Source organism: Narcine bancroftii, chromosome 7 (assembly GCF_036971445.1).
Source record: "Narcine bancroftii isolate sNarBan1 chromosome 7, sNarBan1.hap1, whole genome shotgun sequence".
NCBI classification, from domain to species: Eukaryota; Metazoa; Chordata; class Chondrichthyes; order Torpediniformes; family Narcinidae; genus Narcine; species Narcine bancroftii.
This window is the reverse complement of record NC_091475.1, coordinates 13163422-13176506: the sequence shown is the minus strand read 5'-3', so window position 1 is coordinate 13176506 and position 13085 is coordinate 13163422. Positions and strand designations below refer to the sequence as shown.

The 13085-nt window shown below is 45.4% G+C and overlaps 1 protein-coding gene across 8 annotated transcripts in view; it reads left to right on the top strand.

Moving 5' to 3' along the window:
* Positions 1-13085, top strand: part of LOC138738523 (immunoglobulin superfamily member 5-like) — a 166342-nt gene that overhangs the window by 129037 nt on the left and 24220 nt on the right. Inside the window, exon 11 of one of the 8 annotated variants that reach the window (XM_069888881.1) lies at positions 9855-10166. The exons of 5 other annotated variants lie outside the window; for them this stretch is intronic. The gene's annotated coding sequence lies outside the window, so the exon portion shown is untranslated. Of the gene's footprint in view, positions 1-4937; positions 6252-9785; positions 10167-13085 lie in introns of those variants that run through there. 2 more of the 8 variants (XM_069888883.1, XM_069888884.1) reach the window with 2 other exon arrangements.

Below are 13085 nucleotides of genomic sequence, written 5' to 3'. Positions count from 1 at the left end.
GCATTTATATCTTGAAATTGCAATGTGTATAAGATTGATTTCCAATTATCTCTTCAGTTCTGATTTGTACAATTCATAGAGAAGGATGCTAAGTAAATACCCTAGCTAGTTCATCCTCATTTCTCTCTCTCTCTTTCTCTCTCTCTCACACACACACACACATACACGCGCACACACACACACACACACACACACACACACACACACACACACACACACACACACACACACACACACACACACACACACACACACACACACACACACACACACTCACTCTTTCTCTGTCTGTCTGTCTCTCAGTTTTCAGTGAGCTACATATTGTAAGTGGTTGCTTGATTGTTCTGCTTTTGCCAGAGTTATTTGTGTGGTTTATTTCAAAATGATATTTGAAAGAGTAAGTTTTCTTTGGTAATCTGCCATAAAGATGCACTTAAATAAAAATGGGTTGTTATCACAGTATTTGCACAATGTTGAGAAATTGGATTTCCCTTTTTATTGGTACTGTAGGTACCAGTAATCCATTCATGTCATGCTTGCGTTGATTCAAATCCACTGCGAAAATCATGAGATTGGAAAAAAAAGTGAAGGTTAATATCGAGAAAGAGGCACTAAACTTAAATGGTGCTGTTCCCTTTGAGAAAATATTCAGATGAATGCAACGTCTGAAAACCTCCTGGGTACTAATCAGTAAAAACATAATGCTGGAGAAACTCTGCAGGTTGAACAGTGCACTTTATGTAGCAAAGGTAAGGACCAACCTTTTTGACGGCTTGAGTCCTTCATCAAGGTATGAGCAAAATCTAGGCAGTTGCCTGAACATAAGGATGGGGAGGGGCATGGGGAGGAGCAGTCCCACAGGCAGAAGGGAGGGAGGGAGGGCACACCAGCTGACAAAGGGAGGGGTATTACAGGGAATGGAGGGGAAAGGGGAAAGAAGACAGAAGGATGGGGAAGAGTGGAAGAATGGGGAGTAAGCTAGCAGGAGCTGGGGAAGTCGATGCTCATGCCAGCCGGTTGGAGAGCGCCCTGAAGGAAAATGTGGTGTTGCTTCTCCAATTACTAATCAGTGAGGACATCACCCCTTAAAAGGTGTCAAGACCACTGCAACGCATATTATGCAGCTGTGGAGAGAGGGAGACTTCAGGGGGGAGAGGGAGGTCTTTCACATTTACTCAAAATGACATGGTCGCAGATAAATGCCAGTCTGCCACACGAAGAATGTGGGAGGATCTGCCTCCAGATGTCTGCCCCACATAAAAGAAGTGATGCAGAGATAAATTTCATGTCCCTTGGAAGAGATGTCAGTGAGGCTCAAACCACTGAAGACATGTAGTGAGTCATGTCAGTACTTGGATCAGGGATTTATTCATTGATGTGTTTTATATCAGTAATGATGGTCCTTCGGAGGAGGATGTGAGGAATTATTAGGTGTCATCTGTGCTCTCTCTGGCTCACTAGTGCTAAACTACCCTGGCAAAAAGTGACTGGTGTTGGAAAGGGTCACACACTTTACAGATGGGATCGCTATTTTATAGGTTCCAGGGAACCATAGAACATTGCAGCACAAAAACAGGCCTAGTCTGTGCTGACCTATTTTTCCTGCCTAGCCCCACTGGTCTGCACCCAGTCCATAGCCCTCCATACCCCTCCCTTCCATGTACCTGTCCGAAATCTTCTTAAATGTTAAAATTGAGCCCGCATTCGCCACTTCAGCGGGCACACCCCCAGCACTCTTATGGCCCCCCTCAATGTCTCCCCTTTCACCCTCAACCCACGTCCTCTGGTTTGTATTTCACCTACCCTCAGTGGAAAAAGCCTACCTACACTTATTCTATCCATTTCCTTTATAATTTTAAATATCTCTATCAAATCTCCCCTCATTTTTCTACGCTCGAGGGACTTTATAAAATCCTAACCTGTTTAACCTTTCCCTGTAACTCAATCCCTGAAGTCTGGGCAACATCCTATAAATCTTCTCTGCACTCTTTCAATCTTATTGATATCTATCCTGTTGTTTGGTGACCAAAACTGCACACAATACTCCAAACTTGGCTTCACCTATGTCTTATACAACTTGACAATAACCATATAACCATTTACGGAGCGGTAACAGGCCATGTTGGCCTTTCGAGACCCCACCAGTTTACTAGAACAACTCCACTACCTCAAACCTCCCGCTCACCACCAATAACCCTCCGACCCCCTCACCTCCATGTACACATCCAACCTTCTCTTAAATGACAGAAGGGACCCTGACGCAACTATCTCATTCGGAAGTTCATTCCATTCTGCCACCACTCGCTGAGTGAAAAAGCCACCTCTAATATTTCTCCTAAAGTGTTACCCCCTTACCCTTAACTCATGGCCTCTTGTTCCAACCTCCCCTGCCCTCAGGGGAAAGAGTCTGTTTATATTTAGTCTATCTATTCCTTTCATAATTTTAAATACCTCTATCAAGTGCCCTCTCAGTCGTCTACATTCCAATGAATAAAGTCCCAGTCTCCTTAATCTCTCCCTGTAATCCAGATGCTGTAAGCCAGGCAACATCCTTGTAAACCTTCTCTGCACCCTCTCCACCTTATCTATATCCTTTCTATAATATGGAGACCAGACTGAGCACAGTACTCCAAACCTGGCCTCACCAATGCCTGAAACAGCTGCAGCATCACCTCCCAGCTCCTATACTCTATACTATGATTTATGAAGGCCAGCATACCATATACCTTCTTAACCACCCTGTCTACATGGGGATCCACCTTCAGTGAACTCTGTACTAGAACCCCTCAGGTCCCTCTGCTCCTCTGCGTGCCTCAATGCCCTCCCCTTAACTGTATACGTCCTATTCTGGTTATTTTTACCAAAATGCAGCACTTCACATTTGTCTACATTGAATTCCATCTGCCATCTTTCAGCCCACTCTTCCAAACAAATCAAATCCTTCTGTAATCCAAGGAAATCTACCTCACTATCCACCACTCCCTCTATTTCCGCATATTTGTTTACCCAGTTAACCACACCTTCCTCTAAATCATTAATATAAATGATAAACAACAAGGGACCCAGCACCGATCCCTAAGGCACCCTGCTGGTCACAGGCTTCCGACCTGACAGACAGTTGTCCACTCTGGCTCTCTGCTGTCTATCTCCCAGCCACCTCTGAACCCAGAGAAGTTCCTTTATATCAGGAGTTGTCTTCTGGGAAACATGCACCTAATCAGCTCAGCCAGCTGAAGAGACAGTGAATGTAAAGCAGAGAGGCTGCTCCTCTAGCCTCAAGCTGCAGCTCCCCATGGGGTGCAGCCTGCAGTTCTGCTTGCTGCGCTTTCTCTGGCAGCTGCTGATGCCTTCCATTTCCATCAGTGCTGCCTGCAGCACATGACACTGCAGTCTCCACATCGGCCTTGTGTGCACCGCCTGACGCCCCCGGAGAGAGGGCCAATGTGACCTCATCATTTGAGAGTGGGAATATTATTTGGAAGAAATGGTCTCAGTGTGTAAGAAGGCAGCCTCTACTCTGCCATCAGATTTCTGAATGGGCAACGAACCATAGACACTACCTCATTTTTCTCTTATTTTTGCACTCATTTACCAATTTCTGAATGTAATTTTATAGCAATACTTGCATTGTAATTCTACTGCAAAAGAACAAATTTTGTGACGTTCATGACAATAAATTCTGACTCTGATTCAGGTATGGTGGTGAGAAGGGGATTAAACCAAACAACCTGCAGACGTTGAGGTCAAGTGCAAGACGCAAACATGCTGGAGAAACCCAGCAGGTCATGCAGCATCCATGGGAAGGAAAGAGTGATCTATATTTTGGACATACACCCGACGAAGGGCCCAGGCCCAAATCATTGATCACCCTTTCCTTCCCATGGATGCTGCACGCCCTGCAGAGCTCCTCCAGCATGTTTATGTATTGGCGAGGACAGCAAATATTTTAACCTTCTAGGCCTGATAGAAATTACTGAGCAGCAAAGCAGCCCCATTACAACCCGGGGCCAGGGCCGCTGTAAAGCTGGACAACAGGAGCTTTGTGATTTTTATGCTGTTACCTCAATAGTTCACAGTAGCTGTTTTCACAGAGAAGGGGTTTGATCTGAAATCAGGCGGCGTCCCAATGAAGTCAGCTCAGTAGAAACTCTCCCTCGCAGTCATTATTTAGTGGTATTGGAAGGGGAAGGACAGCTGATCTAGGCACCCTCCCTTTCTAAGTTGCTCATACTCTTCAAATCTCACTTCAACTACCTTCATTGCCTGGTCATATTGCAGTCCAGTTTCTTTGCTCCTTTATTAACTTTGTCCCTTACACCTACGACTGTGTGGCTCAGTACGACAATAACACTATCTAAAACTTTGCTCACTATACAACCGTAATGGTTTGTATGAAGAAAGGTGATGAGTCAGTATACAAGAGGGAGATTTTAAAATTGCTGAATGGTGCACCAGCATTAGCCTTGCACTCAATGTCACCAAAACTCAGGAGCTGATTGTTGACTTCAGGAAGGGAAAGCTAGAGGTAATACTGAGGGATCAGAGATGGAGAGGGTGAGCAAATTTAAGTTCATGGGAGTCACTATCTTGGAGGATTTATCCTGGACCCAACATACCGATGGCATCATGAAGAAAGCACGTCAGCACCTCTACTTCCTCGGGAATTTGCGGGGGCTTGAAACTCTGGCAAATTTTGACAGAGGTGTGCTGGAGAGGGTGCTGACCGGCTGGATCATGGTTGGGTATGGGAACACCAATACACCTTTAAAAGTTAGTGGACCGGTATTTTAAAGTGATTCGTTGAACCACCAATTTAGTGGTTCACCAAGGCGAAAGGGGCTAGTGACTAGGCTGTTAACCTATGCAGAGCTCCACAGTCAGCCGGAAGTACAGGGAAGATGCTCTATCTCATCTTCCTCCTCTATCCATTGTCACAGGAGCCAATCTCCAGACCGCTCAATTCACTCTGTGTGATGCCACGAAACCGCTGAAGACACTGGGTACAGCAAAGGCTGCAAGACCAGGCAGCATCCCAGCTGCAGTCCTCGAACATGTGTTCCGAATTAATTGTGCTCTACCCAAATTGTTCCAGTACAATAATTAAACATCTTACCCAACGAAGTGGAAAAATGCGGAGGAATATCCTGATCATAAATAACATGACAATTCTTAACTGGCTAATTAATGCCTAATCACCACACAATCATGGACAGCTGATTATTATGTAACACTTGCTCAACAATAACCCATTTACCGAGCCCAGGAGCAATCTTGCCAGAAGGACCAACCATATCACAGCTCGGACCAAAGTGATGAATTCATGAGGTGAACTGAGACTTACTGCCCAACATCCAGAGGAAAGCACTCCCACAGCTGGAATCACGCCTTGTCCAAGATAACTGTGGTATTTGGAGGCAAGTAATCTCCGCCCAAGGCCTTACCTCAGTTAAAACCATGATTAGCCAGGTGTTTGCACCAGGTAACTAGCATTTAGTGGGCGGCACGGTTAGCGCAAGGCTATTACAGCGCCTATTATAGAGTACTCTATAAGGAGTTTGACCCTGCGACTACGTAGGTTTCCTCCACGTGCTTCGGTTTCCTCTCACTCTCCAAAAATATATGGGGTTTAAATGGTGTGTTTGGGCAGCTGGGGATCAAGGGCCGGAAGGGCTGTACGTCTAAATTAAAAATGAAATTTAGTTGATTTTGAGACCCATCAAACTTTTGGCTCCATGAATACACCTTCTATTCATATATAGCATTAAATGAATCAGAGAATGCATCAATGTGAACACTTTGTTAGTGTATTCCTACTGTACACGAACGCTGCAATTTCAGCCCAACCCAAAAAGTTACTGATCTCGATGCTTCCCTCATGATAATTCCTGTCATGCTTTGGAAACTTTACTGTAAGGAGACCAAGAGAATAATTCGTTCTGTGCACCTTGGCTCATTTTGTTTCAATATATCTTCCATTTAAAATATTCTCACCCCGCCCCCCCTGCCCAGAATCAGGGACAATGTTTTGTCCCCATGTTGAAGCTGAAAATTAACTGGACAGATTTTAAATCTCTTGGGCATTGCATATAAGTTGTTACCCACAGTATTTTTATGAAAAAGTTAATCATAATAATGTGGTCATATTAAAATCCTAAAAGTAAATTCATTCAGTAAATTATATTCTTCCCCTTTGGCTTCATATTCCCTAGAGGATCCTGTGTCAGGCCTGAGCTGAGGTACGATCAAGGAGGAGATTCCTATGAGCCATGATGAGGAAACCCAGTGCCATTGCTGGACTACTTGTGGGTCCAATGACACAGTGCATTGATAGGTGTGGCTCCAATTGTCACTTAGTACATCTTGGACCCGTGGTTTGGCAACGCATGGATGAAGTTAGCCATTCACTGATTTTTCAACAGATGAAAACCTGTTCAAAACTGCTAACCCCAATGCACAAAGCCTCACCCTATTATTTTATAAGCAATTGAGGTCATGTCAATGAATCAGAATAAAAACACAAGGCCGTAGGAACTCAGCAGGTCAACCAGTGTACTTTATAGAGCAAAGATAACCAACATTTCAGGCTTGAGCCATTCATCGAGGTGATACCTTAATCACGGTGTCTGCAGACTTTTGTGTTTCACTCATGTTAATAAATCTTCCTGTTTTCTGTGAAGAGAATGTCCTGTTCCAGACATTTTTATGTTCTTTGAAGTTCAACATATCTTCCATGTGTAAAATTAAATTGAAATCCTGTCTCCGTGATTAAATTCTATCACATATCCAGAAACGTATGAACGAAGCAATCATTGCAACACTCAAATAGAATGAAATGCACTATTTGTTTTCTCTTCCGATTTAATGTCAGCTGTGAGTGTTCAAATTAGATTCAGTAATGACTAATGATCCAAGTCTCATTGGTTTCATGGTGATCATTATGTGGTTGAGTTCAATGTTGTTTGAAAGGGACAAGGAGAAAAGTTGCAAGGTTTAGGAAGGTTGAGTTCAACAGTGAGCATTATATGTAGCGTGTGTAATAGGCCGATCCATGGCAACAATAAGAGAAGAAAGAATTGAGTCATTTGACTCCTGGCACTTGCTGTGCCATTCAAGAAAATCATTCTACTTTGGCACACAAACTTAATAATTCCTTCAATCACTGACTTTTCTGTTGACTAAGCAACTGGACACCCCATCATGATCTTAGGTAGGAATTCTAAAGAATTAGGGTTTTTAGATTGCAAGCATGTAACGGCACGATCAATGAAATTTGCCGTTCCGTGGGCAGTCTAAAAAGGAAAGTGCAGGGATGTTGAGTCAATTCCTGCACCACGATTTGTCCTGCAGGACCCCTACTACTTTTCGGGGGAAGCTGGCAGTCTAGATCGCACCGCAAAACTCACCTCATAAATTTGGTGTCCAGCTGATGACTCAGGTCACCTTGCTCCACGTAAAAAAACACCGGACTAACATGCACAGACATGCAGTGTAAACAACCACAAGGTGAGTCATTATGTCAATTTATGTTAATTTTTCACAGAATTTTCCAACATTGCTGTCTAATAAACACTACTCACTATCCTCTTGGGTAATTTTTTCTCATCTCTGTTCTGAATATTCAACTATTTACTTTGAGACAATGATCCTTAATTCTAGACATTCTAACCAGGGGAATTATTAATCTAGCATTGGCTCTTTAAGACCCACAATAACTTTTTCATGTTTCAATAAGTCTAGTTCTCATCTTCTAAACTCAAGAGAATGGAGGGCCAATATCTCCTCCTAGGACATTACGGGAATCAATTTGGTAGATTTTAGTTGTAATCCTTGATACCATACCAGACTAAGATACCATATTCTGGGAGCAGTCCCTATATAATTCCAGCAACCGTGCTTGTATTGAATACCCTGCAATAAATCCAACCACACTAGTTGCCTTTCCATAGGAACATAAGAGCTTATTAACAAGAGTGAAACATGAAAGTCTGCAGGCGGTGTGATTGCAGGAACTCAGCTGGTCTTTTGCACGTGAAAAAAAGCCAAGATGTATTGCTGATGTTTCGGGCATGAGCCACTTCATCAAAGAATAAGCAGAATAAGCCAGAAGCAGGAAGTCTCAGAATTCAGACAATGGGGGAGGAATCCAGACCAACAAAAGGTGTTAGTTGGATATGATAAGGGACAAGGTAAGAATCGATCATGTCTGTGCAAAAGGAGACAGGAAAAAGGGAGAGAGACAGAGCTGGAGGAAGACGACGTGGGAAGAAGTTGGGGGAGTTAATGAAAGCCAGAGACGTTAATATTAATGCCATCTGGTTTGGGGGGGGTGCCTAGTCGGAAGATGAGGTTTTGTTCTTCCACTTTGTGGGTGACCTCAGTCTGGCAGTGCATGAGACCGCGGACTGACATGCCAGCAAGGGAATGGGATAAGGAATTGAACTGGGTGGCCACTGGGAGATCCACGCTATTGCGACAGACAGAGCCAAGGTGCTCAACAAAGCGATCTCCCAGTCTGCGTTCAGTCTCTGTGATGTAGAGATGACCGCAATAGGAGCACTGGATGCAGTAGATGACCCCTGCTGATTCACAAATGAAATATTGCTTTACTTTGAAGGACTGTTTGGGGCCCTGAATGCTGGTGGGGGAGAAACTCCAAGTAGCGGGTGGTCCCAGTCTGGCAGTGCATGAGACCATGGATGGACATGTTAGCAAAGGAAAGTGATGGGGAATTGAAATGTGTGGCCACTGGGAGATCCACCCGATTGTGGCAGACAGGTATTCAAGAAAATGATCTCCCAGTCTAAATCCAATCTTTCTCTTTCCACCCTCTGACTTTCCCAGCCCTCCCCTCCCTCCCTTGGACCCTTCCTACACTGAAGCCAGATGAAAACTCTCAGACACCTCCTCTTACTTACCCCTCCAACAGGACCCCACCAAAACTCATCAAACCACTGTATCTTGCACCATCTCTGAACCCATCGCTTCTGGTCACCTCACTGGCACGACCTCCAACCTTATTGTTTCCCAAACCCAATTGTCCCAGCAGACCCATCATGTCTGCATGCTCCTGCCCTACCAATTGGACTCCGCTTACCTTGTCTCTGTTTTGTCCTCCCGGTCCAATCCCTCCCCACCTACTTCACATGCCCTCCATCACTTCAACAACTTCCTGTTCCCGAACTTGATCACCCCATATTTACTATGGGCATCTAATCCCTGTACATCTCCATCTACCATAATGAAGACCTCAAAGCCCTTTGTTTCTTTCTGGACAATAGACCGAACCAGTCCCTCGCCACCACCACTACCCTTCTCTGGCTGGCAGAACTTGTCCTCGCCCTCAATAATTTCTCCTTTGACTCATTGCCCTTCCTCCAGGTTAAAGAGGTAACCATGGGTAACCGCATGGGCTCAGGCTATGCCTGCCTTTTTGTTGACTATGTGGGGAAATCCATACTACAAGCCTATAACATGCACGGCCACTCAACTCTTTCTCCACTACATCAATAACTACTTTGGTGCATCCCTCGAGCCCCTGCCACCCAATTACACCCAACTGAGCAACACCCCTCAATATATTGTCAACAGTGGGAGGAAACCGGAGTCCCTGGGGAAAACTCACATAGACACGGGGAGAATATACAAACTCCTTACAGACAGCATGGGAATCGAACCCCAGTCCCGATTGCTAGCGCTGTAACAGCATTGCGATCACTACACCAGCTGTGCTGCCCTAATTGCAACACCATCTCTAATGGATTTGTCATATATGATTTCCCTTCCAGAAATCTATCACTTGGGGAAGTTGCCAACATATTATAAGATCACCCTGACCTCTTCTCCCCTTCCATCAGGCGGAAGATCATGAGCTTGAAAATACGCACCTCCAAATTCAAGGACAGTTTCATTCCTGCTGCTCTCAGACTTTTAAATGGATCTCTCATTGGTACAAGATGACGGCCCAGCACTGCTTTAACTGTACTTTATACCTCACACTTTGTAACACCGTATCCTGGACTCTTGACTTACTGTAACACTAGACCCTGCCCTTTTGTTTTATTATTGTACTACCTGTTGTATTTAAGTCTGGGTAAACTTGCCTGGAAAGCGTGCAAAATAAAGCTTTTCACAGTACCCTTAACAATAAAAGATTCCATATAATTCAAGTGCCCGTGGCCGTTTCCTTTATAATAGTTCCTTACATTTTCCCTTTTATTGCTGCCAATCCTTGTGATTCGTCATTCCCCATTATCATTTTCCCTTCTTTAAGGTTGCTTTTGGAAATGCCACATGATTATAGGGGGAACATGCAAACTCCACACCTGAAGCTGGGATCAAACCCAGGGAATGCGGCCATTGGGGAGCAGCAGCAATCATTAAGGATCCACACCACCCAGCACACCCTCTGGTCTTGCTGCTACCATCAGGAAAGAGGTGTAGGTGGCGCAAGACCCGCACAACCAGGTTCAGGAACAGCTGCTCCCCCTCCACTATCAGACTCCTCAACACCAAACTCAATCAGAGACACATTTAAGGACTTTGACTTGTGCCCTTCAATTATTTTTTTTCTCTCTGTATTGCAGAGTCTGGTTACATTTCTTGATATGTTTACATGTGTTTTTACACAACCATTAAATGGTAATTCGTGATGCCACCATCATCACCCTGTACAAAAACAAAGGCGAGAAATCAGACTGCTCAAACTACAGGGGAATCACGTTGCTCTCCATTGCAGGCAAAATCTTCGCTAGGATTCTACTAAATAGAATAATACCTAGTGTCGCTGAGAATATTCTCCCAGAATCACAGTGCGGCTTTCGCGCTAACAGAGGAACCACTGACATGGTCTTTGCCCTCAGACAGCTCCAAGAAAAGTGTAGAGAACAAAACAAAGGACTCTACATCACCTTTGTTGACCTCACCAAAGCCTTCGACACCGTGAGCAGGAAAGGGCTTTGGAAAATACTAGAGCGCATCGGATGTCCCCCAAAGTTCCTCAACATGATTATCCAACTGCACGAAAACCAACAAGGTCGGGTCAGATACAGCAATGAGCTCTCTGAACCCTTCTCCATTAACAATGGCGTGAAGCAAGGCTGTGTTCTCGCACCAACCCTCTTTTCAATCTTCTTCAGCATGATGCTGAACCAAGCCATGAAAGACCCCAACAATGAAGACGCTGTTTACATCCGGTACCGCACGGATGGCAGTCTCTTCAATCTGAGGCGCCTGCAAGCTCACACCAAGACACAAGAGAAACTTGTCCGTGAACTACTCTTTGCAGATGATGCCGCTTTAGTTGCCCATTCAGAGCCAGCTCTTCAGCGCTTGACGTCCTGCTTTGCGGAAACTGCCAAAATGTTTGGCCTGGAAGTCAGCCTGAAGAAAACTGAGGTCCTCCATCAGCCAGCTCCCCACCATGACTACCAGCCCCCCCACATCTCCATCGGGCACACAAAACTCAAAACGGTCAACCAGTTTACCTATCTCGGCTGCACCATTTCATCAGATGCAAGGATCGACAATGAGATAGACAACAGACTCGCCAAGGCAAATAGCGCCTTTGGAAGACTACACAAAAGAGTCTGGAAAAACAACCAACTGAAAAACCTCACAAAGATAAGCGTATACAGAGCCGTTGTCATACCCACACTCCTGTTCGGCTCCGAATCATGGGTCCTCTACCGGCACCACCTACGGCTCCTAGAACGCTTCCACCAGCGTTGTCTCCGCTCCATCCTCAACATCCATTGGAGCGCTCACACCCCTAACGTCGAGGTACTCGAGATGGCAGAGGTCGACAGCATCGAGTCCACGCTGCTGAAGATCCAGCTGCGCTGGATGGGTCACGTCTCCAGAATGGAGGACCATCGCCTTCCCAAGATCGTATTATATGGCGAGCTCTCCACTGGCCACCGTGACAGAGGTGCACCAAAGAAAAGGTACAAGGACTGCCTAAAGAAATCTCTTGGTGCCTGCCACATTGACCACCGCCAGTGGGCTGATAACGCCTCAAACCGTGCATCTTGGCGCCTCACAGTTTGGCGGGCAGCAGCCTCCTTTGAAGAAGACCGCAGAGCCCACCTCACTGACAAAAGGCAAAGGAGGAAAAACCCAACACCCAACCCCAACCAACCAATTTTCCCTTGCAACCGCTGCAATCGTGTCTGCCTGTCCCGCATCGGACTGGTCAGCCACAAACGAGCCTGCAGCTGACGTGGACTTTTTACCCCCTCCATAAATCTTCGTCCGCGAAGCCAAGCCAAAGAAGAAGAAGAAATGGTAATTCTGCATCGCCCGCAGTAAAAAGAATCTCAGGGCTGTATGTGATGCCATGTACTTACTCTGACAATAAATCTGAAATCTGAATCCTGTTTTCTGGCTCCGTAAGGCTGCAGTTCTATTGGCGGAGAGGTGCTGAAAAGATTAGAAATGGGTGTCTGAACAAATTCATGGGAACAACTCCCTGCTGAGCGGGGAGGGGGACTGCTTTTGTTCATCCATTCACATGACAAGTGATCATCTATTGTGCATTCCTGAATGTACTCGCAAGTACATAGAACAGCACAGGCTCTTCAGCCATGATGTTGTGCTGACCGACGTAACCTACTCAAACAAGCAAAACCCTCCCGACCTCATACACAAAACCCTTCACTTTTCTTGCATTCCTGTGCCTGTTAACAGGCTTTTTAAATGCCCCTATCGTGTCACCTTCCACCATCACCCAGGCACTTTCCAGACCTCTGTGTAAAAACAACTTAACCCTGTCGTCTCCCCTAAACTTGCCTCCCCTCGCCTTGTGCAGATGTTCTCTGGTATTTGGTACTCCTGTCCTGGGAAAAAGGCACTGGCCATCCACCCTATCTATGTCATTTAAGAGAGGGCTGGATGAGTACGTGGATGTGAGGGGACTGGTCGGTTATGGAGAGGGAGCAGGTAGGTGGGAATAGTGGAGTTCACTTAAATTGGTGTGGACTCGAGGGGCTGAGATGGCCTGTTTCCGTACTGTAATTGTTATATGATTATATGCCTCTCATAATCTTGGAGATCTCGATTAAATCACCTCCCATCCTTCTTCAAAAGCT